The sequence below is a fragment of the Sus scrofa genome, chromosome 9 (assembly GCF_000003025.6).
Source record: "Sus scrofa isolate TJ Tabasco breed Duroc chromosome 9, Sscrofa11.1, whole genome shotgun sequence".
Classification (NCBI taxonomy): Eukaryota; Metazoa; Chordata; class Mammalia; order Artiodactyla; family Suidae; genus Sus; species Sus scrofa.
The window spans coordinates 13,657,074-13,684,469 of record NC_010451.4 but is presented as its reverse complement, the minus strand read 5'-3'; the positions used below and the strand labels follow the sequence as shown (position 1 = coordinate 13,684,469).

The window sequence follows — 27,396 nt, the reverse complement described above, 5'->3', positions numbered from 1 at the left end:
GAAATAACAGGCTCATGGCAAGAGGTTAATAACTCCCCTGCCCAGTTCTGAAAGGAAGAAAAATCATGGTGTCACTTCTACTCTTGACATTTTGTTCTGTGTCACCCCTTGAAGCAAACAAAATGTCTCTGCATTTTAAGGAGGCTTCCATTTCATTTTCTCCGCTGAGAGAGGGCTGTGTGTGGCACTAAGTGTTTTGGTTGACGGTGAACGGTGGGAACGCTAAGAAACCCAGCGGCAGGGAGGAGCCCTTGACCCCAAGTCCTGGGCTCTCTCTACCCTTCGCCACCTGCCCCCCACCCCCAGCTTCCTGATCCTGGGGGTTAGCAAACCGTCAGAAATGTGGGGAGTTTCTCAAGTAAAACACCTGTGTGCATTATGGAATAGAGACCAACTGCCGTGTTTGTTTTGTTTAAGGGTGGGGCACCATTTTTGCAAAATTTCATTGGAACAAAAGAAAAGCAAGCCAAGAGCCCTCTCACCCAGTAACTCTGCAGACTTTAACCCTCAAATCCAGTCTCTCTGCCTTTTCCCCCCTCTCCACCCCTTTTCACCACTGTGCTTTCAACACCCACCTCTTCAGCAGGTCCCGTCCTTCTCTCCTTCTCTTTGCCGTTGGATCTGTTCCTTGTGTTCCTCCCACTGTCCCTGTCCTTTCATCTGGCTCAGAGTCCTGGAAGAGATTAGCTAAGAATCACCAGTGTACCGGGATTAGGAAAAGAAAAAAAAAAAAAAATGCAATGTCGCTGTTTAAAACACATCTCATAGGAATAAATACGCGTTGGATCCTGCTCAGCATCCTCGGGTGTGTAATAACAAACCGTGCTCTTTGGTGTGATGGACTCTGAGATTTTTTTATTCTTTTTGGTCCCTTCCCATCCTTTTCAAAGGCTGTTTCCAAAGCCTAAAATTCATTTCTGGACTTAGAGCAGCTAGGGACTTGGTGAGTGGCAGATTCTGATTCTGTGCATCTGGGGTAGGCCCGTGGTGCTGTGTTTCTCATAAGCTCCCAGGTGGCACTGAGGCTGCCCTGCAGGCCACACCCACCCCTGGCACAGCCTGGTTCTCCAGCCCAGGAGCTGTTCAGCACCATGGACAGGAGGCCATCCCCAACCAACCAACCCACCCGCCAACCTTTGGGCCACCCCAAGTATTTGGCCTCTCTGCAAATTTGTGACGCTGTGGATGGGGAAGCAGGGGAACATCCCAGAGGCTCCCTGACCAGGTAGAAGTGCTCTCCTCTTTCTCTTTCTCAGTGGTGAAGTTCTTGGACCAGGGCCTGGGCCCAGCCCTGGGGCACAGAGCACAGGACTGGGGGCCCCTGAGGAGCTCTGCACGTGAAAAGAGTCCACCTTATCTCACTTTCCTTCTGCTTGCCCTTAGTTTGCTCCAGGTCCTGCCGGGTGACTCGCTGCAGTTCCGCCTTTATTTGGGGTCATGCAGAAAAGTCTCAGAATGCCCTTCTTTCAGATCCTCCTTCTGATGAAGCCCTATGCCTACGCTGCAATTCAGCTCAAATTACGAGGGATTATTTTTGCCATCGTCTGTGTGCCTATCACTCTTTCTATATACCTGTTGGAGCCCTAAGCATATATTATTAAAACCATCTGTGCGCTTATAGCTTCTCCCCAGCAGGCCAGTCTTTCTTGTCCCCCACCACACTGGAAAAATGCTGGGGAACGTCTGCAAAATACTGAGGCCCAGGCCTTTGCCCAATGAAATCAGAATCTCTGGGTACAGAGCCTGGACAGCACTAATTTTTACAAGTTTTCTGAGTGACTGTGATGTGTCGCCAGGACTGAGAATCACTGCGTTGGTCTGTGAGGCCCATGAAGTTAGGGTCCATGTCTTATTCATCTCTTCTTCCCCAACCCCTCTCTCTCCCTTTCCCCCTTCCTTCTCCTTCTTCTTCTCTCTTTTTTCACCTAGCACAATGCCCTAGGCTTCTACTGGGCATCTAGTGAATCAGTATCTAGCTAAAAGTTTCTTTAACACCTGCCATAGATCAGGAACTAAAGGCTAGTGTTTTCCCTGTGCTACCTTGCTGATACTCGCAGCAGTCCTATAAGGCAGATTTTATGGATCCTAGTTTTCCCAGGAAGGAACTGATACTTAGAAAGTTTAAATCACGAGCCAAGGTCACTGAGCAGGTGTCAGAGCCAGGGTCTGAGTTTGATCCAGGTGCGTACTGGAGTGGCTTGGGACAGGTACCACCAGCCTTCTAAAGGTCACATTTCAAAATCTTTGGTCCAGGGAGACCCAAAACCACATGTCAACAGAATTATTTCTCTCCACCATCAATTTTTCTAGAATTTTGGGGAAATATTAAATTCTCATTTTTAAAATCGTATTGGAATGGAGTTGACTTACAAAATTGTGTAACGTGAATCAGTTATACATATGCATATATCCATTCCTGTTCAGATTCTTTTCCCATAGAGAAAAGAATTCTATTCCGTTGAATAAATTTCATAAATATTATATGCTATTGAGTCAATTTCCCTGTGCTACACAGTGGGTGCTTGTTACCTGTCTATTTTGCATGTAGTAGTGTGTATAGATGAATTCCCAACCCCCCAATTTATCCTCCCCCTCCCCCACATCGCCACTTTGGTAAACATAGGTTTGGCTTCAAAATCTTTGAGTCGGTTTCTGTTTTGTTAAGCTCTATTGTATTGTTTCTATTAGATTCCACATGTCAGTGATCTCATGATATTTGTCTTTGTCTGACTTCATTTAGTATGATGATTTCTAGGTCCATCATGTTTCTGCAAATGACATTATTTCATGCTTTTTATGGCTAAATAATATTTCATTGTATATACGTATCCCATCTTTTTTATCTGATCCATGTCTTGGCTCTTACAAATAGTGCTGCAATAAACACTGGGTTGCATGCATCTTTTCTTATTAATATTATTATACTATTAATTTGTTAAATAATAGTATCCTTTCTGAAGTATCTTCAGTTTGCCAGGTGCTGTGCTTAGTGTTTTATTTCCATCCCATCCATATCCACCTGAGCTTTATGGGGACACGATGAGGCAGACGTTATCATTCCTACTTTGCAGAAGAGGACACTGAGGCTGAGAGAGGTTAAGTGGCTCTCGCAAGGTCACACAGTCTGCAAGCAGCAAGTCAGGTTCAAACCCAGGCTCTCCCAACTGCAAAGCCAGTCCTCCTTAACTGCTCCGCTCATTCTGCATTTGCAAACTACTCTAGGCAAGATTATCTCATTAGAATCTCATTAGATTCTCAGAGCCCCACAGGGAGATAGATGGATGCCAGGATTGGAAGAAAAACTCGAGTTGCGAGGGGGAGGATGGACGACTGCAGGGACTGGCCACTTGGGGGAGAGAACATAAGTGGGGTCTCCACAGACCAGAAGGGCAGTACATTCAAAGTGGACGTGGCTCAGCCTTGACTAGCTTCCCCAAAGCTCCCGGCATTCCTGGTATCCCTCCCAAGACCACAGGGGAGGCAAGTCCAAGGCAGCGCCATCACTCTGCCTGCTTTCGAAAGGAGACAGAGCAGCCTCTGTTGTTGCGGCTGGAGCACCGCGATGATAGATGGAGGGCCGTTTGTTGAGCCTAAAGCCATCATTCATGGAGGACAATGGCCCACTGGGACCCAACACATTTGGAGAAGAGCGTGAAGCAGACAGAAGCTGGATTATGTGAATCAAAGCCAAAGGAAATTTGTTAGGAGTCTGATTTCCAGAGCCTTGAAATCGGCAGGCATGGAGCTCTTTCCGTACAAGAGTTATTAGCACACATGTATTTAGGGCTGAGGCAAGTTCAGTGGCTTCCTGGTGTCCATTACCAGCAAACATTGGAGACGATTGTATAGGATTTAGCAGAGGATTATCCTCTTGGAAAGCATTACGTGGGATATATTTTGGGGGGGGTGGCTAGTGCATGTAATTTACAGTGCTTTGTGGTGACGAGCTGGGATGGGGAGACCTGAACCAGTAGCTTCAGATTCATCAGCTGGGTTTCCTTTGTCTGCCTGGAGCCCTGGCCCCTTTGCACACGTTCGGGGAATAAATAAACCAAAGGATTCATTTTACGTGGCTTTGGAATCATATTGTGAAACCCTCGAAAACCCTTCACTTGGTAATCTGTGGAAAAGTCAACATCGCATGTATGAATAGGGGCTTAAGGTTACAAAAACAGCTGGAGTCAGAAAAGCATGATGTAGCGTCTCCTTCTTTGCCTTCCAGGTTGGGGTCAGGGACCATCAGCAGTCACACAAACTTATCATTTCTGACAGTGGCTGAGGATGGGGCCTTCTGGAAGACAAATGGAGTGTTTGGAAGCCTTAATGAATGTAGAAATAGGTGGGCAGCCAGTCCCGGTGGTAAGAGAGCACACAGCCTCTACGTCTAGCCACACGGCTAAGAATGAATTTGCTCACTCCCACTCTGTGGGATGGAGGTTGGCGCATCTCATTAAGAGAAGGAGAACAGCCCGCTTTCAGGATGTGCTTGTGGTAGGCTTAGCAGGGATTGTATCCCCTCTGCCAGGTGCTCATCCCATCTTGTGTGTCACCATGCCTGGTGGCGGCCTTCCAACCAGGGGGGTGTTGGGAGCACTTGCTAATTGAGCCCCGTGCTGACTGCCTGGTTCCTTGCTGGGCACTGGGGAGGTAAAGATGAAGGGATTTAGGGGCAGGGTCTGCGCTGGCCCCGCCTTAGAGGAGCTCTCCTTCTTGGGAGAGTATGTAGAGATCTTGCAAGGTTCCAAGGCTCACTCAGAAACCTGCAGTCAGTAAAAGAGTTGCCAGGAAGAAAAGTAAGATGCCGCTGCTTTCTGAGCATCGTGGGATTCTGCCGAGGGAGGGGCGGCAGGAGCTTAGGTTGCAGGGGGATGCTTCTCTCAGGGGGTGGGGAGAGCAGACACAGGAAGGCAAACAGCATAAGCAGAGGTGCAGGTGAGGGGGGGAGAAGACTGCCTCTAGAGGAGGGTGAGCCAACCCCGGTGGAGACCCCCAAGTGCATGCTGGGAGGGGATGTTGGCTCGTTTGATAGCCTAGAGCCCAGGAGGGTAAGCGCGAGTGTTGAGCTTTAGTCGTCAAGCCAGCGAGTGGCAGGTGAATTTGATTTCACCCTGAAGATTTTTTATGGGCTCGTAAACAACGATATATTGTGGGCTTGTAAAATATTAGCCCAATCGACAAAGTAGGAGTAACAAGGTCCAATGGAGGTGAAGCCTGTGGAAATAAATAGCACACCCGCTGCACTGGTGTGCCCGCATCCTCGGCAACCCAGAGCTCAGCACCAACAGCTCTGAAGGGAAACCAGCTTTCCGTGCGTCGGACATGGTGCTGGCTGCTTGCCCTGCATCTCTGCCTCGTCGATGTCGCTATAGCCCTGTGAGGTCTCGGCATTGAAAGCGACTCCGAGTGGTTATTGGCTTTGAGATTTCATTCTCTTACTCCAAGCCTCTGTCTCAAACATTCGTGACACAAGGGATTCAAGGTGCTGGTCACTGTTGGATACAGGATCTTGTCCACGTAGACGCTGAAAATGCCCAGTGTGTGCACTGAGCCATCAGATGGGTTCCCTGACGTTCACATCCCATCCCACTGCTCCTTGCCTTCTCAGCAGCAGCCTGGTGATGGGATGTGTGAACCCAAGGACTTCTGTCTCCAAGCCAGCATGCTCTAAACCAAAGTTGGCTGGGGATCCTACACAAATGCTAAAAATACTTTAAAAATAAAACAAAAGAGAGCTGATCAGAACCCTCTCCCTCCTCCTCCCACCCCACTGCTGTCGTTGTTGCCTGGGGCTAGGAGAGAATGGGGCTTCTTCTGCCTTATGCGTTTTATGCCCCCTGCCCCCCACCCCCCGCCGCCCTGAGAGTCCCAGAGAGATTTCACAGTGACCCCTCCTCCCAAGCCCCCAGACCTGTGTCAGGAATATCAGGGCTGGGGGGTAGGGATGGGGAAGTGATTTATTCAGAGCTCCAGCCCCTGCCCGGGATGGGTCCTGGTTAGAACAGGCAGGATGAGGTCCATCGTTAATTCCCGTGACAGCTTTGGTACAGGGGGGAAGAGCTGTGGAGTGGGGTGGATGGCCTTCTGTCCTGCCTCCTCTCCTCCTTCCTGTCGTGGATGGACCACGCCTTCTTCATCCTGCACCTGCAAACTAGGGGTATCACCTGCTTCTAAAACTCCTGGGTGCGAAGGGAGGCCGTGTGGAAAAGCCTCCATCGTGGAGCGTGGCGCGTATTGGATCCGCAATAACAAAGCGGTCTGCATCCCTTTTGTTTACCAGAGTCACAGTGTTCCTTTCCTCACCTGCGTTCTGGCCGGTCTTTGATGTTACAGACCTGCATCTCTCTATTATCTTAAGCGTGGGATCATTTGGCACGTTGACTTGCTATCAAGGTGATAATAGCCTTTCTTTGCAACCTCTTTATGTCTCTGCAAGAGGGTCTCACATTGTTCAGTACTTCACTCAGTGGAGGTTTGGAGAGCATCGCCCATGTGCCCAGCCCTGTGCTCAGTAGACAGAGCCGCATAAGGCAGGCCCTGCCCTTGGAGCTCCCAGTTGGCTGCAGGGGGTCGGGGCGGGGGTGGGGGCGGGGGCGACACACACCCTGCAGCAACAGCCTGTATGCATGTGCTATGGTTGATGGAGGCACAGAGGAAGGAGTCAGGGCAGGTTCCCAAGGGCAGACTTGAGCTGCTTTTAAAGGTCAACGCAGAGATGGCCCAGTGAGGGCGGGGACAGCGGGGACAGCAGCGTTGGGCTGGAGAGACTACAACCCTCTCAGAAAACTGTGAGTGGTTCTGTTAGAGCCTTGAGATGAGGACATGGCTGCCCTGAGAAATCAAGGGTGGTCACAGAGGAATGTGACCTTTGGCAGTTCTTTTTTTTCTTTTTTTCTTTTTATGGCTGTACCTGCAGCACATGGAAGTTCCCCGGGCTAGGGGTCAAATTGAAACTGCAGCTAAGGCCTATGCCACAGCCACAGCCACACCAGATCCCAGCCGCACCTATGCCCTGGGCTGCACTTTGTGGCAACGCAGGATCCTTAACCCACTGAGCAAGGCCAGGGATCAAACCTGCATCCTCACAGAGACTGTGTTGGCTTCTTAACCTGCTGAGCCCCAGCGGGAACTCCTGGCAATGCTTTTCCCTTTTCCGGGCCTGTTTCCCCATCCTCCCAGCAAAGGTCCCGTCCAGCGCCAGAGATCCACGGTTCTCCAAGTCTGTGGCTCACAGCCTGCAGATCAGTGTGAAGCAGACTTGGATCTCAGTTTATTTATCTTATCCTCCTATTTATATTTGGAAGCCTATTTCTTCATCTCTGAGAACTGCCTGCATCCCCCGCCCTGGAAGCATCTCTGTTTACCTTGGTGTGCTGTGAGCATGATCTGGGGTTATTAATAAAACAAACCAGCCTCGCAGCAGTGAGGGGGTGGGGAGCCCAATTTCAGGGCCAGCCATCTCCATTGCCAGGGCCTCGGTTTCCCTGGGAGGAAGGCCCACCCTGCACGGGTGCCACCTGGCCTCCAAGACCAGTGTGGGGTGAGAGCTCTCTTGACCTGTGTGGGGGGAAGCACTGACCTGTTTCATCTCCTTTCCCAGACTGTGGAACCCCCTACCTGCATACCCCTGAAGCTGCAAACTGACCATCTGTAGATATGTTTGGGAGCTCTCATCCTGTTTTAATTCTCAAGACAATTTATAAAAACCAAGACATTTTGCCAAAAAAATATAGATTTCTGCCATCTCTTAGAAAATCGGTTTTGGCACCATTAGGCCCACCTTCCTGGATGGCATCCTCCACTGAGAGTGAATGGTGGCTGCCCTTTGCAGAATGGCATGAGTTCTTGACTTTGCCACAGTCCCCACCCCTCCTTATTATCTTACCCTTATAGGCATTTGAGTGTTCCACCCCGGACCACCCTGGACCTACCCTCTCCCTGAAACCCAGAGTTCATCTCCCTTGGTTTCCAATATCTGATTTACACAAGTTCAAAGCACTGTCCAGGTAAAAATCCCTTTGCTGTTCATTTTCTCATCCTGCTCTCCCAGGAGCCTGCAGAGGTGGGTGTGGTGGTTCCTATTTTAGTGATAAGGAAACCAAGGCTCTAGGAAGTGAAGGGACCATCCTAGGTAATGTGTTTGGGGACTTGTGCATGTGGGGGGTGGCTCTGCAAAGTCAGAGCTTGGCTGGAGGCAGCAGGAGGCCATGCTGGAGTCTGCTTTGAACTCGAATTTACTGGGTCACTCTGTGCAACTCTCTGCCCCTCTGGAGGCTCCAGTTTCCTCCTCTGTAGAGTCAGGTCACTGCCCTAAATCAGAGGCTTTTAAAGTGAACACGTGGCTGGGGAAAAAATTAGTATTTTCTCCCATTGTGACTATAAGCCATAAACCAGCATAGCTTTAGAAGTCTCTGGGACTTTGTTACCAGGAGGAATCAGATCTTTTTGTAGCCCATTAAAGTTGTGGGAGGTACCTCGCCAACTAGACCTACCACTAGCTCTTGTTATACATCTTGACTTCAAAAAGAAATAAAAATATTCCTGTATCAGAAATTGGTCATTTTAACATTGTCGTAGCTGTTCTAACAGAATCGATTTCCATTGTAATCCTATGGGCTTTATTTTCTGCATTTGGAAACATTTTTCTGAAGGATAAGTTTCAAGCATCTGCCAAAGGGGTCCGTGACACAGAAAGGCTGAGCTCCTTGTCCCCGATGAGCTCCAGGACTCCTGAATACCTGGGCTCTGGGATCCAGTGGTATGAGGCCTGGGGCCACCTGTTCAGCTGCCAGCCTGGCCTCATGCTGTCTCTCCAGTCCCTTCTGCTTCCACACCTGTAGCGGCTTCAGGTTCAATTTCCTGGGCCCTGTGCAGCCTCACGGATGCTCAGTTACATCGGACCAATGTCTCCTAATTTGTTAGTGGCTGAGGATGTCCGAGAAGCCTGGGATGGATGGGAGGGGAGGGGATGGAGGCCTTCCCCACCCTCACGGGCCTGGGCTCCCCCTTGGGGCTCCCTGCACGGAGAGCCCCGTGATCCTCCATCCCTAACTCTCCCGCCTCTAGGAGTTCCACCCTCCTTCCTGTGGTTCTTCTCTGAGGCTCCTGTGCAGCAATCAAGGATCTGGGGGGCCTGGGCACTTCTTGTTGTGCAGAGAAATAAGCGTGGATGTAGAGACAAATGCCTGGCCGAGGATCACAGAGCTTGTCAGGGGAGAGAAGGGCTCCAGTCCTGGAACAGCACGACCCAGTTTTCAGCTTGCCGGGGCGCTGCCTTTCCTGCAGAGTAAATCTGCAACGCGTCCTTTCCTGCACACTTCCTCAGCATTTTGCTTCGGGGAGCTCGTCTTCCATTCTTCTGCTTCCCTTTCCAGTCTTTCTTATTTATCAATTTATTTATTTGTTTGCTTGCTCGTTGGTTAGTGGTTCAAGTTCTCTCCTAGGAGTTCGGTCTGGTCCCTTAGGGAGCTGCATCCCTTAATTTTCACACCCCTTCCACACCTCGGAAGAAGGGAGGTATGTTGATAGGCTCATTCCTGAAATCTCTATAGTAACCCTTAAAATACACATTTCAGCTTTGACCCTGGAGACAGAGCCCAAGCGTACAGCGTCATCGTACTGTTTATTCTTTCATCAAATATTGATTGAGCCTCTGTGTCAGGAACCTGACTGAGCAATGGGATAGATAGGGCAATGGACAAGATGACACAGTCTGTTCCCTTGCCGGGCTTCTGTTCAAGATATTGAACCGGTCGTTCAGGTGTGCTGAGCAGTAGGTCATAGGAGGAGCTGACTGGCTGGTGTTAGTAAAGGTTTTTCAAAGTAAATGCCTTTTAAGCTAAAATATAGATGGTCTGTGGCAATGAGCTGGGGAAATTCTGGAAATGAGGACAGCATGTGCAAAGGCCCTGAGACAGGGAGAAGTGTGTGAGTGGACGGAGCTCATAGAAGAGAATGAGGAAAGAGGCAGATGGGGAGGTTGGAGGGAGAGAAAAGACCCAGAGAGGAAGACCTTGTAAACTAGGGGAGGGTTCGAATGGATCTCGAGGACAGCGGGAAGTCACAGATCTTTCAATAGAAGAAAGGCCAGATCAGCTGCACCTTTTAAGACTATGCTTGGTGCAGGAGAAGAATCAGAGGGAGTGAGCAGTGAGGCAGGGCATCTTGCTAAGACAGTCTTACAATAGCAACCATGAGAAAAGGCAGCCTTGGGGACTAAGGTGTTGCATGATTAATAAAACCCGGGGCTGGGTTTGCGTGCTCTTTACGAGATGGATAAAGTGACTAAGGAACAGGAAAACCTCAAGCCCAGAAAGACTGCCTTCCTCCTATTCCCCCAGTGTCTGAAGGGAGCAAAGACCATGACCTCATCTCAGCAGGAAAGTCAGCCACCCCTCCCACCCCCTACCCCGCCCCGCAGCTGCTGAGCCCACCTTGAAGCTTGGCTGTATCAGCCCAGCTTCTTCATTGCTTGGTCCCTGAAGTCGGTAGGTAACCTGAGCAGATACAGCCAGGGAGGTGGAGGAAGTGACACTTCCCATTCATTTATTTCATTATGTCCCTGAGGTCCTCTCTACTGAGCCTGGACACCATAAACCCAACTTTTCTGCTCCCTGCCTCCCAGCGCTCAGGACTCCAAAAGTTGCTCAAATAAATATATAACTGCAAACTGTGAGAAGTACGAGAACAAGAGCAGGAGTGACTTTAAAAATATTTATCAACGTGGACTGCAAGTATGCAGACTAATCAGAACAGCCTCTGCCGTAATGCCGTAAAGTCTGGGAGGCTTCTGCTTGTCACATGTGCCTCTTCCTCCGGACTGTGGGGAGGCTGGAGGACCCCAGGGAGGGGCTGAGGTCCTCGTGGGCAGCATATGTTGCCCTATTTCAACCGCAGGCACAACTATCCTGGAGTGTACCTGTGGGTCTAGGCAAGGGTGTCTGGGAAGGCTTCCTGGAGGAAGTGACGTTTGAGCTGACATCTGAAGGCAGGGCCTGCAAAGCTATGTGAAACAGCCTATGTGGATGCTCTGAAGCAGGACAGACAGTGGGTGTTTGAGGAAATGAGAGGGGCGGGGCCTGCGGTGAGTGGAAGCTGAGCTACCAGCAGGAGCCAGGCTCTGGGGGCCCTGGAGCCAGGGAAGGGCTCACATCTCCAGAGCACGGATGCTGGGAGACCAGGAGGGAGGACGTCGCAGAAGCTCAGGTGAGAGGGGGCTTGGCTTGGACTTGGGGAGTGAAGGCAGAGATGGTGAAGTGGGCTGGATCAGGAGAATAGGAACCAGCAGGATTCCATGAGGGGTTAATGGGGGGGGGGTGAAATGAGGGGAGGGGCGTTGAGAGGTGGCCTAGGTTTTCCAGCTTGTGCTGCCCAGCAGAAGAGGCCCCTCTGGAGTAACAGCTATGCTGAAGATGTGTCCAGTTCGAAGTGGGGGTGGGGGGCCCCTGAGCACCCAGACCTGTGCATTCGTTCCAGCTGTGCACAATGAGGGCAACATCGTTTGGCCTCGCTGAGCCTCCATGCCCTCAGTTATAAAACCAGCACGAAAATCTGCTTTACGGGGTTGTCCTAAAAGTTATTACAAACATGCAGTCAAGCCTCTCACACGTGCTAAGCAGGCAGTGACCATAGGCGGTCATTGGTAGCAGCTGATTTTAATGAAACGTATATGCTCAGGAATCTTGCAAAGCGCATATGGTACCTTTTCTCCTTCATGAAATACAATTGAGTCCGTGACAATGGAGGTGATGATAATTCACGATGGTGATGCCATGAGTCTGGCACCGTTTGGGGCTTCTGCCCTCTTTGTTTAGGGCACTGGTGTCGCCTGCAGAAAGGATCACCAGGCCTGGATTCAGAGAGCTGCGTTCCATTCTTGCTCTCCGCAGCCTTGGGCAGGTCATGTGATCTCGCTCAGCCTTAGTTCCTTCAGATGTTAAGTGGGGACCGTGACACATGGACCTCCCAGGATGGTTATGACATTCAAACCGAAGGACTTGTGCAGAGTTAACATAATGCATCTTGCCAGAGTGGTGCTTAATACAAGTTAATACAAGTTACTCTTTTGCTCTTTCTTATGTGACCTTAGTTCCTGTGCGTTGGGGAGGAAAGTTGAAAGTGGTATCAGGAATTCCCGTCCTGGCTCAGTGGTAATGAACCCTACTAGTATCCATGAGAATGTGGGTTCGATCCCTGGCCTCACTCAGTGGGTTAAGGATCCAGCGTTGCCATGAGCTGTGGTGTAGGTCGCAGATGCGGCTGAGATCCTGCATTTCTGTGGCTGTGGCGTTGGCCAGCGGCTATAGCTCCGATTCTACCCCCAGCCTGGGAACCTCCATATGCCATGGGTGCAGCCCTAAAGACCCAAAAAAAAAAAAAAAAAGAAAAAAAATGAGTGACATCAGACCCCTCCCAGCAGGACCTCAGGCCCCTCTGGTCTCTGCCTTCTGTCACCTCCTCTTTTCCCCTCGTGGTCCAGCCTTGGAAGAAAATGCTCCTTTCTCTGCACTTGCCCTCCTTGAGCCTGGAATGCCCTTTTCTCACTCTTTGTCTATCAAATGCCTCCTTTGTCTCCAGGGCCCAAGCAAGTGCCACCTCTTACACGGAGCTTTTCTGATGCTGCCAAGGAGAATTCACAGCCCCATCTCTTTTGTGTCCACCGCACTGTCACTCAGCCCTCCCTCAAACACATCCAGCTCTCTGCTCTGGGTTACACACACACCTGTGTCCTTGGCTATAAACCTCTTGAGCCCATGACCTTGTCTGTTACAGTCTCATAGGAGCCTCACAACTAAGCCTGGGTCTACACACAAAAATAATGGAACCGAATGGGATTGGATTAATGTGACTGATGGGGCTGGGGCAGCAGCACTGTCACCCTGTTACCCTGTCAGGGGCTCCAAGCAAGGGCTGTGAGACAGCCCGGGGATTGGAAGGTTTGCAGCTGAGGAGGCACTGTCCCTGCCACAGCAGGAGGGAGCAAGTTGTTTGGGGGAGATGGTTTTGTAGTTGATGCTAAAAGGACCCTCCTCAGAGCAGCTATGGGGCCACCATATGAAGGGGGAACAGGCTGCTCTGAGGGTAGGCAGGCACAGCTAGCGGCCTGGTGAACAAAGTTAGGGACCCATCCCTTGAGCCTGCATCAGCCTCAGCTCTGTGGAGCTCCCTGTCCCAGGCTCCCCTGCAGTCCAGCCTCACTGCCGCCAGTGACTGCTCTCAAGGCCGAACCTGGCGCTCTGATCACCCAGCTTCAAACCCTCTGATGGCTGAGCCCATTGCTTAAACCTGGCTCTTCATAGCCCTCATGCTCTCTGAGTCTCTGCTGTTCCTTCTGCTGCTCACACGTCCTCAAATGGGTCTGCTTTTCATATATCCTACCACGGACTTTTTGTTCTGAAAATACTGTCCTTATGCGAAGCCTGTTTCACCCCCGTCCCTTCATGGTGGAACAGACCCCTTCCTGGCTGGATCCCAAGTGGATCATATACCACCCCTTCCTACTTGTAGCACTTTCTAGCTTTTCGTGCCAAAAGCATGTCTTAGTAGTGGACACGATAAAAGCAGGGTGTGCTGGTCAGGACTGACATGCAGGCCCCAGCTGGGTGTTCAAGAAATGCCATTCCTTAGAATTCTCACAACAGCCCTGGAAAGTTGGGATAAGGATCTCCCTTTGCAGATAAGGCAGTTGAGACTCAGAGAGGTTAATTAACTTTCTCTGGGTCACACAGCTCTTGTGAGTCTGAGCAGGGATTTGAACATGGGTTGGGCCCAGGCTATCTCTGTCTTCCCGGCCACAGTTCCAGCCTGGGTCTGCCACCCAGAGGAAGAAGCCAGCCATTGTTGGCTGATGAAAGAGACAGCAGGAAGCTGCTGGGTGGGAAAGTGGATGTGTCATGGAGGCGGACAAGCTTGGTTTGTAAAAATTAGAGAGAGTCTTTCCCAGGGTTCTGTATGCCTGGTTGAAAAGAGGTGATGGTATCAGGCATCACGTTAGACTGTTATTGGACTGACCGCATTGTTAGGCAAACAACAAAGCTATCATTATCTGTGCCATACAATGTGGAAAAATACTTCCTCCTGGAAGCAACTTGATGTAGAGTGTCCCCAGTGTGGGGGCGGAGGTGGGGGGAGGCAGTCAGTTGAGGTGAGGGTGCCCAGAGGAGGGCACAGCTGGTCTTTGGAAAGCCATTGAGGACATCCCGTTTGACTCTTGACCCTGCCAGGCCGTGCTGGGTTGTTAGGCTGAGGCCCCGTGGTGAGCGTCCTATTTTCGCATCCTGAATTGCTTCCCAGCTAAAATGCTCTATTTTTGTAATCTTCCACAAAAACGGAGATCTCACCAAGCGGGAGCGAGCAAGGACAGAAACATTGACTCCAAAACACCCAGAAGAAGGCTACCGTGAGCCTGTTTTGAGGATCTAATCTGCAGCAGACATCCAAGGGAAAAAAAAAAAAAAAAATCCACGCACCAACCATGAGGAGGTTGGAAAAATGTCAGACCATGGTCCCTGGGGGCTGGCTCCCCTCACAGGGACATCTGGCCTCAACGCGACCAGCTTAGCCTGGATCAACAGCCTCCATGACTGGAGAGAAGACCCCCCAAACTCAAGAGCATCTCGATATAGTTGCCAGTGCTCTACCTAGTCAGTTGTGATGGAGCCTGATGATGTGAGAAAAAAGAATGTGTACACGTACGCGTGACTGGGTCACCTTGCTGTGCAGTAGAAAATCGACAGAACACTGTAAACCAGCTATCATGGAAAAAAATAAAAATCATTATTAAAAAATAGAATACCATAAAATAAATTATTTTGAACTAAAAAAAAAAAAAAAAAGACGCATCTCTGAGTAAGGGTCACTGGGACCTCGTGAATGGGGCCAGCAGGACCTCCCAGAAAAGAGGCATCACCAAGAGGCTTCTCCAGCCCTGCTTGGCTGAGTCACCCATGGTGTCCTTCCCTTGCACGTCCTGACCCACCCAGGCCAGAGTCCATCTGGATGCAGTGGGCAACCCAGGGGACCCTCAGCCCACCGAGTAGGTGGCACTAGAGGTTCAGTGCACTTTTTCCAACCACACAGTCCCTGGGGCTGACAGTGGACTTCCTTATCTCTCCCATGCCCATTCTCATGGCCCAGCACACAGCACAGGGCTTTTGCCCCAGTTTCCTCACTGGTCCTCGGGTCCCACTGAGGACTGGATGACTCGTTCAAACCTCAGTGAGCTTGGCTGCCAGACCTAAACCCCGTCCCAATCACCCCAGTTGTTTGGGGACCTAGATGAGAGGGTGGGCACCCCTCATCCATAAAAATGAATAGCGATTAATAATGAAGAATTACAGTAATTCATTAAATAATTATTATTAATGGTTAATAATCTAGTGGTGAAGAGCCTGACTCTGGTTCAGACTGCCGAGCTTCAAAATCCTGACTCCTGGAATTGTCTTGTAGCTCAGCGGGGTAAGGATCTAGCACTGTCACTACAGCGGTGCAGGTGGCTGCTGTGGTGCAGGTGGCTGCTCTAGCACGGGTTCCATCTGCTGTCTAGAAATTTTTGCATGCCATGGGCACAGCCAAAAAAGGGAAAAAAGTCCTGGCTCCACTATTTATTGTGTGACTTTGGGCAATTTTATTATCCTCTCAATACCATAGTTTCTATCTATAAGATGAGAAAAATAAAAGTTCCGACCTCACAAAATTGTTCATGAGGATTAAATGAGTTAATATTTGGGGACCATGCCTAGAACATAGGAAGTATTACCTTGCTAACCAAAACTGCAGTAGTCACCAACAATTTGTTAAGCCTTTGCCTGATAATAGTCACCAACAATCTGTTAAGCCTTTGCTAGGTGATAGGCATGTGAGCACTGCAGCAACCCAAGATGTGGGTCCTTTTACTCTCCCAGCACTTCAGATGCAAACACAGAGGCTTGGGGAGGCGAAGGATGCAGCCCAAGGTCACCCAGGTCAGAGGTAACAGAGCCAGAGGTCAAAGCCAGACTCTGATTCCAGAGCCAGTGCTTCTGAACATTGAACAAAGACTGACTTAGCCCCCACAGGGGTCTCAGTCACTCTTTTTTGGATGGTTAGATGGAGGACATTCCACAGAGAAGGATGGTCAAAGGAAGGAATCTAAAATTAGCAACCAGAGGCGTGGCCATGAGAAGAGGCTTCGGACAATGGGGGTATAGAGACCATGGCTTCTGGGTCTTGTCTTCTGAGCTGAAACCCAGTCTCCTCCAGGACAGGAGACAAGCTGTGCTTCTCCTGTGCTCCCTTCATATGGATGAATGCCTGAGCCCTCAACAATGGGCCCCAGCAAATCCCCCATCTCCAGCTACCCCTCCTAGGATCTCAGTGGCCAGAGTTGACCAAAAGGAGTCCATCAACACCTTACATGCAACTGATCATCACGCCAAGGCAGTGCTCCATGATTAGCTTGCATAGTCCAAAGGAAGCCAAGGAACTGGTGACTCTACATCCCAGCCTGATCTCAAACTTCCATCTCAGAGACCCTACAGAGAAGGGGAGAGGCGGGTACAGGTTCCCCAAATTCAGTGCCCAGAATGTTGAGCTAAAGACAAGGCAGACTCAGGGAGCAAGGCAGAGATGTAGCTACAGGGCTGCTGAGGCTCTCTGACCTACAATTCACTTGTTTTTTTTAATTCAGAAAAGGCATGTAAAAGGAAACCCTCATCAGTGAAGGTATTGATCTATAGAGGGAAAAAGCATCAAGTCAATTGTGCTAGATAACGCAAATTTATTTTTAAATGTTAGACAGTAGAGAAGGCAGTGGATTAGACATAATTACTGTATAATTTGACTTGAAATTAAGTCCATTTAAGAGACATGCATTGCACACGGCAAAACACAAGGTGGAGAAGAGAGGAGGAAGCTGCAGAAAAACACAGGACGCGGACCCTGGACTTCCCGATCCCTCCACCCCAGTGACCTTACAGTGGTCAAAGCCAAGGCTTTGAGAATTGAGGATCGTACATGGAGAGAGATGCAGCAAGCCCTCATGATCGGGCTTAATTAAACCAGAAGCGGTGGTTTCTTTTTAAGAAAGAGGCCTGGTGTTTCACCTCCTCTGCTTTCTGTATGAAAACCCACATTAAGTTATTCAGAAAACTCAGAGTTGATTGCTTGGTCCATGGAATAGACAGGCTATTTGATTTTTTTTTTAACCTAAGAAAAATTAATTCAGTGTTTGTTGACTGCCTACCGTGGGCTAGGTACCATGCTGAGTTCTGAGTGGATGCTGATGGGAAGAGGACCCCTCCCTGCCCTCACGAAACCTGCAGTGTACAGGCTCACCCACAACCCTGGGCCAGACAGAACCTTTTTTTTGGCCATACCCATGGCATGTGGAAATTCCCCAGCCAGGCATCAAACCCACGCCACAGCATCTACCCAAGCCACCACTGTGACAATGCCAAATCCTTAACAAGAGAACTCTGAGACAGAGCTTCATTGCAGCTGTGAGATGTGCCACCAAGGACATCTCCTGTAAATAGACAGCTGAGCTCACTTAGCCCGGGTGCCCAGTGCTTCTGTGAGGAGAGGGTGTTTAAACCAGGAGAGGGGGCAGGACAAGGTTGGATTAATCAGCAAAGAGGAGAGCAGACAACTTTCCAGGCAGAGGAACAGCAGGTCCAGGGCCTTGTGTTGGGAAGAAGAGGCCCTAAAAGGAAGCCAGCATGCTGTAGCAGAGACTGGGACACATGGACGTATTGAAGGAGCAAGCAGTGCAGAAACTAGGTCCTAGAAGCAGCCTTTCAAAGAAAAAGGGCCCACTGTGGACTTTGGGACTGATCTTCGGAGGAGTAAGAGGCTGTCAAGGGGTTTCAGGATGGGGGAGTGATTCCATCTGTATTTTTTTTGGGGGGTTACACCTATGGCATATGGAAGTTCCTCGGTCAGGTATTGAACCTGCACCACAGCAGTGACCATGCCAGATCCTTAATCCACTGAGCCACTAGGGAACTCCCATCTGTATTTTCAAAAAAAAACTCTCTAGATTCTGAGAGGCGAGAGAATTGGAAGGAAGATGTGGGGAGGCCATAGGAGGTGACTGTTGGAGTCTAGATGAGAGATGATGGTGGCTTGGCATGGGTTGGGGCACTAGAGAGGAAGAAAAACATACCAATTCGGGGTCTGTTTATGAGGTGGGATAGGTAGGACCTGGTGACTGGCTGGCTGGTAAGGAGCAGGATGGTGTCAAGGCAGTCCTTCAGGCTTCTGGAGGGGCAGCTGGTGGCTAGTGGTGGCATTTACATTGATGGAGTGTGCTGGATGAAAGCTAAAAGAAGAAGAAGAATGGTCAAGGCCAAAGACGAGGATACTCCCATGTAACAAATAAAAGAGACGAACACCAACAAGAAATGGGGAAAGGAAAGCAAACTTGTGCTTCCCAAAAGCAGACGTGCAAATGGCCAAGACACATAGAAAAAGATATTCAACTGATATCTGAAAGTTGCAGATTAAAACAACCAGGCTCCATTTCTCTATTGCATTGACGCAGGTAAAAGAGCATGCTAATGCCTAGTATTACTGAGAGCGCGAGGAACTGGCCTGCCTGTATGTGCTGCTAGTGGATATTGAAAGTGATATGATGTGGGGAGGGGGAGCAAGTATAATTAACAGAAATGTTTAAAAATTCAGTTCAGGAGTTCCCATCGTGGCGCAGCGGTTAATGAATCCGACTAGGAACCATGGGGTTGCGGGTTCGATCCCTGCCCTCGCTCAGTGGGTTAACCATCTGGCGTTGCCGTGAGCTGTGGTGTAGGTTGCAGACGTGGCTCGGATCCTGTGTTGCTGTGGCTCTGGCGTAGGCCAGCGGCTACAGCTCCGATTGGACCCCTAGCCTGGGAAGCTCCATATGCCGCGGGAGCGGCCCAAGAAATAGCAAAAAGACAAAAAAATAAATAAGTAAAAGTAAAAATAAATAAAAATATGTATATAGTCTAAGTATGTAACCAAACAACCACACAAAGGTGTATGTGCAAAAATATTAGCATATTTACAATAGTGAAAAACTGGAAATGGCCTAAAATTCCATCAGCAGGGAATTAATTTTGCATCTGGGTTACTATTTAAAAAATCCATTAAAATGATCCCATTTTGTAAGGTATCTGAACATGTTTGTATGTTAAGTCTGTGTTTGCAGGTATGTATACAAAAAGGTTTAGAATGAAACCTATCTAAAATCATATTGCGAGTGGTAGGTGTGTTTGTATTGTATTTCATATATTTGGGTAAATAGGAAAAAAAAATGATACTTCCAAGAAGAGGCAACAATAACTGCATATAGCAGAGATTATGGTTCAAAGGTTACCGTAAGGAGACCCAAGGAAGGGAGTCACTAATTCTGACTCGTGTTGGTGGGCGCAGACTTCCCAGAAGAGGTGACCTTGGGCTGAGAATGAATCATCAGGCCTCGGTTTGTGTGTTTCCTGTTTCTCCACAGATTCATAGCTTGTATTCAAGAGAAACAGGGGAACTCCACGGAAAGAAAAAGTCATCTGGTGCTACAGACCTTTCAGTCTGTATGCTCCCTGGTCATAAAAAATTCACGCCCATTCGTTTTAAACCAGATGACAGGAAATGAGCTCTAGAAAGACTCAACAACAGCTTCGATCAGTGTCCAGTACAGTCTCTGTGCCACCTTCTCCCGCTTCCCCAGACTCGGTTGGATTTTCTAATCATTTTGCGGCATCGATGGCCTTTCTGGATGTTGTGTTATCAGCTCTTTCTACTTCCGTGGTTACTATCTTGGATCTTTGAATAAGGAATCACTTTCAGTTCACCGTTTCCAAACTTGGTTGGAGAAATGATGCAGCTTCCTGCCACCCTGCCCTTTGGGGAACTTGCAAATGCATTGATGGGTCTAGAGTCACTTTGTGGAAAAACCAGTGACCTAACAGAATGGGATGACCCTGCCTTGATTTGGAAACAGAAATTAATTGGTGGCCTCATGACATGGAATTGAAAGTTTGGGGTCTGAGGAAGGCCAGAGGGGAAACCAAATACGTTCCCGCATCACAGGGTCAGAAGCAGGCCAGTGGGGGGGCCTGAGGCCCAGTTTCTTCAGTTACCAGCTGTGTGACCTCAGGCGACTTTCCTGACATATAATAAGCGTCAGGTGTTTTTGCTGTTTCAGCTTTGAAATAAGACAGACTTCCATTTGACTGCAAGGTCTGGCTGCAGCAAAGTGAGGGACCTTAAGCCAGCCTTTTCCAGGAAAAGCAGGGCCACTGCTGGGAGTAGGGTGGAAATGGATGAGCATTTTAAATTTCATGGATGTTTTGACAAAAAACAATTGTGATTAAAAATTCCTTTAAATTGTTCACAACCATTTTGCAATGATAGAATCCTTCTTAGCTGAAAAGCGGTCTCCCATTGAGCCATAGAGGAGAGGGGAAGAAATAAAGAAACACAGAAACTTTTTTGGGGGGGTTTTGGTTTTTTTGTCTTTTTAAGGGCCTCACCTGTGGCATATGGAAGTTCCCAGGCTAGGGGTCAAATCAGAGCTATAGCTGCTGGCCTACACCACAGCCACAGCCACAGCCACGCCAGATCTGGGCCATGTCTGTGACACAGTTCATGGCAAGGTCAGATCTTCAACCCACTGATTGAGGCCAGGGATAGAACCTGCGTCCTCATGGATACTGTGTGGTTCATTACCACTGAGCCACGATGGGAACTCCTACTTTTCTTATTTACGTTTTACTAAGGTAGTGTTGATTTACAGTGTTGCGCCAACTTCTGCTGTACAGAATAGTGACCCAGCCATACATATAGATACACATTCTTTTTCTCATTCTATCTTTCATCATGTTCTATCCCAAGAAATTGGATGTAGTTCCCTGCTCTATGCAGTAGGACCTCATTGCTTATCCATTCCAAATGTAATAGTTTGCATCTACAGAAACTTTGTTTTAAAATCCATTAAAAATGAAGTTATGTAAAATATATGAATTGATTCAGAAAAGCTAGAGAAGGGCAGTAGCGGTGAGACACTGATACGGCAAAAATCGCAAAGGGCTACCAGCGTGACTGCAGCGGGCCTTGAATAGAGTTACGGCTCCCCCGCCTGTAATATCTCCCAGGATGGTTATGAGGATCATGAGAGAATATCCGTAGCTATTATCGGCTCAATAGCTGTCACATAGTAGGGACGTGAATATATGAGTTTCCTTTCCTTTCCTTTCGCCTCACCTTTGTAAGTTGAAAGTGATCTGTGGGACTGGCCAGGCCAGTTTGCTAGCTTTTTAGCTGAGGTTAATTGCACCCAGATTGGCAAAGACCAGCCGAGGACGCCTAAGGTCTTGGACTCCTCACTCCGCTGGGTTCCTGTGACCCCGGCCTGAAAGGTCTTGGGGAAATGGACAAAAGGCGTGGGAATGAAAGGGAGTTCATTATGCAGGCAGGCAGCAGTCCTGGGGGCCGGGAGGGGTAGTGACCTGGATGGGACTTTTCAATGCAGTACACCTTCAATAGCGCCCCACGCCCCCAACCTCTTCCTGCCCCGCAAAATCCGTAACTCTGTGTAGAGAAGAAAAAAACCCTGGAAAACTACCCCTAAAATGCCAGAAGTATGTTAAAGTGGTTGCATTTTTCTTTGCTCCCTTTCTCCTGGTATTTGATGATCTCTTGCACTTTGACCTCCATGAAAAATAAAAATAAGTGCCAAAATGACTGGAAAGCTGAATTTTCTGGACCTCGAGTTGGGTGCCATTGGCGCCTTTCTTGGCACTTAACTACGAATCCTCACACTTCAGCTTTGCCTATTGCGTGTCCTTTTTGAAAGACTTCCCTTCTAGCCCCTGACCGTGAGCAGTTTCCCCAGTTACGTGGGATCACAAGTGGTTGGTAACCACTACTGGGTATCAAACCTCTGATGCCTTTTAGTCCCGTGGTCTCAAGGGATTAATTGTGAACGTCTTCTTGTTTTGCAGATGGAAACACTGAGACTCAGAGAGGGCTAGTGATCTCTTGGACCCTTGGTCAGTAGGTAAGTGATGATGCTGGAAGTGAGCCTGAAATAAGATTTATGTCAAGTCTCCGTGATTCAGTCTTAGCAAGCTCACCTCCCTGGCCTTGCAGCTTTCCTGATTTGTGCAATTCAAGTCAGAAAATGAGTTGGTCGGAGGCATTTGGGTATTATTTGCACCTGTGGTTTCAGTTGTTCCCACTGTTGAGCTGGAATGTTTAACAGGTGGGTCTGTGAAGCACGGCCTGGCCCCTATTGGATCCCTCCCTGGAAATGGTAGGGCTAGTTGAAACCCGGCCCATGCTGTGGCTAATGGGATGTCACTGCCCCTTCCGCAACGGACCCGGAGACAGGTTCCTCTAGGACACAGAGCCCAGGACCAGGAGGTCAGGTCACTGGGTTCCAATCCCACAGTGAGCTGCTCGGGGTCAAACCACTTAACTCAAGGAGTCACTCATTTGTCATTTATTTTTTGCAAACTGTTTTTCCCCCAGAATAATGTGGTGCTGGCCTCCATGCCAGGCACTGAGGATAATGAGATAAATACAACACAAGCTTTGCCCTGGAGGCACTCACAGCCCAACTTTCAAGCTCCTCCATTTCCTCATTACTGTCTCATCCTGAGAATTTCTAACATCTGCTTCGGAGTTTACACTCTCTGGGGCATTTTGTGATCTTCCCTGAAACTCCATAAGATGGAAGGAAGATGTTAGTGCCATTTTGCAGAGGAGAAAACTATGGCTTAGAGAGTTGGCCGAGGCCACACCGCGTGCAAAGGTGAGCACTGCCTTTGAAACCAGATTTCCTAGCTCCCGAGCACTTGTTTCTGATAACAGCACACTGTTCCGCCGATGGTTTTGGCATTTGAACGGGTGTTCTCATAGCCTGCTCTTCAACAGGGAGTAAAATGTTGGGGAGATGAGTACCCAGAGGGACCCCGCGCTGGTGAAGGATGCTTTTCTGCAAGGAGGACTTTCCTGTGTCTAGCTGATTTATTCCAAAAAGCAGTGCCTTCTCTGCCTGAGAGTGAAAGCTGCCTTGGGCTCTGGGTGAGCTGATAATCAGAGAAAAACATGCCATAGGCCCAGGGCCACCTCCTCCGGGAGGCTGGGAATTCAGCATATCAGAGAGAGCCGGCCAGGGGCCAAGGGCCAGAAGCACCCCCCCACTTCTGCAGTTACCCTCCTGAATGCTGTGGCTTTCCACCAAAGCTTAAAGATCCTGGGAGCTTCTGCTTTTGCAAAGTTGCCTGGCCTCGGGCAAGACATGGAGAATGATATGGATTAGAGGCTGTGCTGTTTGTTTGTGGGGATGACAACTTGAGCATGAAGCTCTAGGGTTCCCTCAAAGTCTGGAATTTCAAAGGGAGCGTGAATAACCTCAGGGACTAGGCCTGGTTTTTCTATCTTAGAGTGTGTGCGCACATCGTGAGCTGTGGTCAGCTTTGATGACAATGTACCAGCATTGTGTGTGATGGCTGGTGATGGGGAATGTACCTGCGTGGGGCATGGGGGTTTGTAAGGAACACGCGTGTGTGTGTGTGTGTGTGTGTGTGTTTAATCTCTAGGAAGCGATTGTTATGAAAAAAAGAAAACACTTATGGGTATAATTTTTCAACAGGACCCAGAAATGAGCTTTTAATAAGCGTCATTAAACTCTTTGATTACAAGGGGAGGCCAGCCAGTCTTTGATCCTGGGTTAGATCACAGAGCTCTCCCTTGCCCCATTCTTCGGGGTCAGATAAAAATTCCTACTATTTGCATTGGTCTCTCCAAAGCCCTTTCTGCTACCCCTGCCCTTCCCAGCCCCGGCCCCTACCCCAGGCTTGTCTGATCTCTCCGCTTGGACCGCCACACAGGCAGGGCTGGTGTCAGGACTGACAGATGATAGCTGCGGGGGGCGTCTGGAATCTGAGCGTCCTGTGTCTCACGCTGTCCCGGCAGGAAACTTTAGGGTCTTTGTCGAGGAGGTGCTCCAAGCCCAGAAATCTGGGCCCCTTCCTTTCCCGGAGGGTCACTTACAGCCACCGACACCCAGCAGGGCTGTGTGTGTGTGTGTGTGTGTGTGTGTGTGTGTGTGCATGGATTAGGTTTCCCCCTTGTCCGACATGGGAGGATGAGAAGCTGTGTTGAAAGACAGATTTTGCTCCAGACTGAAAACATTTTGCCAGGTCTCCTAAAGAAGCTGGTTCCCAGAGTGATTATCTTTCCTGAGCTGAGAGCAAGGTGCTCTGTGACAGGAAGCCAGGCGGGCTTAGCAACAGGCTTATCAGGCTGCGCTGCAGGAATGTTCATTCGTGTCAACAGGTCTGGCTTTGTGCGGTTCTGTTTGTTCACGGTGCACGGGCTCCGTTCTGGGGCTGGTGTGTTTTGATGTACATGGCTCCCTCTCCGAGGCAATACATTCTGTAGGGTGTGGAGTTCTGTCTGCCTCACCCTTGTTCAGCCTGCAGGGTCTGGCCCGGGGGTACCCGGCACGGAGCTGAGTGTGCAGTATTTGCGGTCTACATAGAAGCCACTGGCTCAGGCAGTAGAGTGGCCCTGGGTGGGGTGGGGGGTTACTCATGCCTTGTATAATATACCAGGCCCTCATCTGAGTCCTAGCTTAGCCTCTTACTGTACCAACTACTCAATTTCTCTGTGCCTTGGTTGGTCCTGGAGGGTCTCCCCTATTCAGAACATTCTGTCTAGTTCTTGCCAGCAGCTGCATTGCAGTGGCCAGCCACTTGGTCCCTATGGCTCCAGTCATTGGGCTTAGAACCGTCTCCAAACCAGATAAGCCACTGAACATCAAAGTCCTGCTCCACATCCCAGGTGCATGTGCTGCCTTGACCTTGAAACTTACCCAGGCAGCCCTCTAGCCCTGGGACAATAACCATCCACTGTCACTTCTCCAAAGTCCCTTAGCCGTTGCTTTAAGAGACATCTGTTTTATTAAGCACCTACCATGTGCAAGGCACTGTGATGCTATATTAGGTTTTTTATTCTAATTTTATACCCATTTTCCAGATGAGATAACTAAGTTTCAAAGATGTTAACAGACCTGGGAGTATGTAAGTATTCAGTGATAATGCTAGGATTTGAGCCCAGGAGTTTGGATTAGAAGCATATGCTCTTGGTTTGTACAAAGCATGAGGCACACAATGGCTAGCAGAAAATGGATGTACCTATTAGTAATAGTTCTTTTGCAGTAGTTATTTAGAAAGGACTCACAGCACATCGTCCTAATTATTGGTTCTCCCATGGTCCTATCTCATAGGACTGCGAGGTTCTAGAGGGCAGAAACTAGAAGCCCCAGCTCCTAGCCAGAAACAGAGTTGAGAGCAACTGATCAGTAAATGTTTGAATGATTAACAATACTCCTAATGCTTTCCTGTGATGATCACTGACGAGGTGCTAGGAAAAGCGCTAAGTGCTTTAAGTGCATTATTTTGTTTAATTCTTAAAACAACCCTGTAAGATAGATACTGTTATTATAAGAAGTACAATACAGAAAACAGCAGCTTGAAGAGTTTGGAGTAACTTTTCCAGGTGGCCCAGCTGCTAAATGGCAATTTTGGGAAGGGGACCCCAGCTGACTGCTCACCTGTGCTGTCCGGCCCCGCCCAGATGTCCCAGCATCCCTTGCAGCCACACCTGATGCGCAGAGCTCCTTCAGGGTCGTCCCGTGGAGCTGTCACTCAGATCCAGTGCCTGCTCATCCCCAGCTGTGTGAGGTTTCCTTCTAGAAGGGACGAAGCTAGCGAAGGCTGGGGGCACACAGCCACATGTGAAACGCAGCATAAAGAGCCATTAGTAATTTGGGTCTCCTTCCTGGAGAGCAGGTTTGATTGAAACCATCCAAGTGGGGGCAAAGTCATCTTTGAGAGGCACACGCTTTCGAGCACAGCAGGGAAGGGTTTCAGCGGTGTTTTCTGGGGGAATGTCTGGGGCTTGGCACGTAGGCGGCCACGGGCTTGGTGGGTGAGGGGAAAGGCTTTGGTGCCTCCCTCTCCAGGGAGGGCCTTCCCTCTGGAACCTTCCCACAAGACTTCATGGACCAATGACTTATTTCACCATGGGGAGCTTCATCTTACGCAAGCCGAAGAAATGGCACTCTACCTTCACTGCCACAAGATAATTGACCCCTTGTGACTGTGTCCAAAGGGGAGCGGGAGCTTTCACTTTTTTTAGTGAAAGTTAAGGAACAGGGAGAAGGAAAGCGAGGGGCTTGGGATGACGCCAGGGGGCTGCCCGGTTGGGACTGGGATTCTGGCTGTTGACTCCTGATGGGGCCAGGGCTTGCTTTGCATGAATTCAAGTATGTTCTGTGTCCCTGGGGACTCCGTGCCCTCATCTAAATGAGAACAGAACAACGGCTTTGGGACACCACACATGAACACGCCTTGGCCACGAGCGAGAAAAGCCAGCAGGATGGTGACATGGCAACACAGCCGTCCAAGCCTTCATAGATGTGTCTTTGGGTGGCTCAGGGCTCGCCTATCTTTGGAGCTGGCCCTCTGCACCCCCAAAGCGTGGTGATGGTGGATCTCGAAGCTGGGCCTTGAGAGCACCTCCTCCTCCCCCTGTAATGATGGTTTCTAATCCAGAGCGCTGGGGGTTTAGTGGGATGCTCGCTGAGACTTCCACGGGGGACAGGCCGTCATTTCCCTGATTGGCTCCAGGACCCACCTTGCTCATCCTCTTCTTGTTTGCATGCTGGGCTTCCTTGTTGCCAAGACTGGTGTTTGGCTGGGATGTACTCCATGGCCGCGCCGTGTGTTTACAGCCAACGTTTGCTCTCCTTGGCCATTGTGTCTGTTCTGACTGGTTGCTCTCTGTGCCCTATCGGTTGTTAAATATTTTGAATTTCACTCCCGTTTGCAAGCCTTCCTTTTGTGCAGAGCCAGAACGCCCCATACCAGCTGCATCCTAATGAAGGCCCATCATGCCAGCGACCAGCCTGTGAACCACAGGCAGCACAGAACCAAAACGGTTTAGCTGAATTTGAGAAGTGCTTGCTGTGCTTCCTAATCCTTTTGAGGACTGCAGAGTCACCCAAATGTCACCAGCCGATGTGGCCATCTGGGGCTCCAAGATTTCCTATGCCACCCACCGACACCAAAGCAGAGGCACTTTGGTTGTTGGTTTGGGTGCCATAGCACACCTGGGAGCAGGAATCAACCTTCCCGGTGCCCGCCCCTGGCATGTCTATCTCTTTAGCAGGCAGGTAGCAGGTTCTACCGCCTGCCCTGGGACCCGATTTCCAGATTCACTCAGCTGGGCCTTTACGAACAAGTCACTCTCCCAAATGAGCAGGATGTGCCAGCTTTTCTGGCAGAATTCCTTAGGAACGTTTGTTCTTTCCTTCCTTATTTTCTTGGGAAAGAATGAAAGAAGGGCAGGCAGGCAAAGGAATGGCTGAAGAAA

The 27,396-nt window shown here is 49.5% G+C and overlaps 1 protein-coding gene across 1 annotated transcript in view; it reads left to right on the top strand.

The window, feature by feature from the left end:
• TENM4 (teneurin transmembrane protein 4) overlaps positions 1 to 27,396 on the top strand; it is a 786,343-nt gene that overhangs the window by 142,488 nt on the left and 616,459 nt on the right. Inside the window, 1 exon segment of the mRNA XM_005667171.2 lies at positions 21,954 to 22,009. The gene's annotated coding sequence lies outside the window, so the exon portion shown is untranslated.